Here is a 2,366-nt window from a genome sequence, read left to right as displayed (position 1 = left end):
CTTTGTTGTGATTTATCGCCCAAAAGCAGTGGGAAAGATTGGAGCCAATAGTCACACTCAACTTGTATTACAAGATGTATTGTAGAAATTAAACATTTTTTCCATGTTGTCTCTTATTTACCATTCTCATAAGACTGAGTTTAGGGGGAGGACATCAAAAGAGACACTGCCTAGAAAATAGGTGGTGACACGGAAACTTTCAAATTTGACAGGATGTTTAGGTTAGTGTTAAGGGGCAGAAAAACCCTTGCATGCTACTGAAAAATGGGGATACACTTCTCTTGAGCAGCTATTAGAAGATATTTTGCAGATTGTTAGATTCCAAGACTTGTGCCAAAGACTACAGAAGTCATCTCAAGCACTCAATGGGATCCATCTATCTGCTTGAGCTCAGGACATGAGAAGTACAAGCTGAGATGGAATTTAAGAGGATAGAATAGAAGAAAGAGGAGAAAATTAAAATAATGGAGCTATAAGAAAAATTAAAAGTTAAACTGGGGAAGAATTAACCATGCCAGTTAGTTAGAAACAAACTGAAGTGTAAAGTATCCTCTGCAACCAGTCCAATACTCCCAGAAGTGTCAATAGAAAAGTTTTGAGAATACAGGGAAAGTAGGGATGCAGGCCACTTCTAGAGTATTTTGAAGATTCATGCCTAAAAAGTCAGGGAAAACTTAGTATACACATTTTTGAGACTATGTTCCAAGCTGACTGTCCTATGGTTTGGCTGCTGTAAGAAACTGCACTTTTCAAGACTGTGGTGAAATCATAGATAGGACTGGCATCAGAAAGTATAAAACAAAGTTCTGGACATTGTAGTGGAATTGCCCATTTGCTCACAAAGTTATAAGAATATAAAATACCTGATGCAAGTATATGGGAGCCAATATAGTCAAGGTCATTAAGTCATTAACATTTAAACAATTCATGACCGATCTATCTGACCAGATTTATGATGAAGTCATTCTAATGGGACTTAAGATATTAGATGGTTCAGAAGCTGGCAAACCTCTTGATGATGTGAAAACAGGACAATACAACCATCCTAAGATATTTGTAAGGTGGGAGGAAATCTAAACAGGATTAACACAGAGGCTACACCACACCTACCACTAGAATATCCTACCAAAGCACTATCTGATCCACTGCCACCAGCAGAGGGCAAAAACATCCAAAACCTTCAAATTTGTAAAAGTGGGACATATCAACAGGGACCACGAAAGCCCAAGTAAACTAAACTGAACTTAAAAGCTATGCACCAAAAAAAACCCTTTCTAATCAAGAGTTCCCTAAATTCAGTTATAGATGCTACTCCACTCACGAGGGAGGATAGAGGATGAATATCCAACAGTAGCCTGAAGAAAGTGGAGCCATGATCTCTACTATACTGCACACTCATCACTTGTCAAAGACCAGCGCACAGTCAAGGTCTTAGTTTTAATGCTGTTTGCAAGAGAAAAACTGACACAGCACTTGTAAAACTACATTTTTAGTGTAAAGACTGGATTAATTTAATAGGTTGAATTCAATATTTAATTTCTTGATTGGAATTTGGTAGGATTCTGACAATCATGAGACTTTGAATTACTGTATAGACATAGATTCTGGCCTTCAGTTCCACCATAAAAGATGCTCGAACAGGCCAAAACCAAAAGATTGCAGTCTCATGCTAAATACAAATACTCATCAAGAGAGAGAGAATAGATTTTATCTGCAGAAAACCAGGATAGTAACCACCCTTAATTTTAATTATATGAAGCTTACAAATAGGTAATATACATCACCTATTTGTTTTCTGTTGATTTTAGTCCAATGTTTGCCGCCAGGGTCAAGGTTACATAAATCAGTATAATGTATAAATAATAAAGCACACAATTTTGTATTCCAGAAACAGTAAATCACTGAAACTAATTATAATAACACATCAACTTACTTTATTTGCTGCTTATATTTTAGGACATGTAAAAACTTTTTGAGAGTTAACTGGAAGAAGGTTTATGGCAGATTGACTCTTCACTCTCTGGTGCTATAAAGTAGTGCAGTGCTATAAACCAGGCTGCTTTTTTCCTTTTGATACTCCACCCATAATCTCCTTTGTTTTATATACTATACTGAGGTTCAGTGCTATGTATTCTAATATTCAATATTGTCCTCATAGCATTCCTGTATCAAGAACTTTTCTAAGGTGTCCTACTTACGCCATTTTCTTCAAAAGAAATAGCCTCTGTGTCAAATGTTGCTGTGTTAAATAAAGGCAAAAATCTTATCAAAAATCCAGCTATGGTCATGCTATTGGCCTCTATAAATTATTACCACCGAAGTAAATTATGAACTTCCTTTTGACAATGTACAATTGGATAATGGAA

Source organism: Pantherophis guttatus, chromosome 1, assembly GCF_059756535.1.
Source record: "Pantherophis guttatus breed Tessera chromosome 1, ASM5975653v1, whole genome shotgun sequence".
Taxonomy (NCBI): domain Eukaryota; kingdom Metazoa; phylum Chordata; class Lepidosauria; order Squamata; family Colubridae; genus Pantherophis; species Pantherophis guttatus.
Note: the sequence above shows the minus strand (reverse complement) of the source record.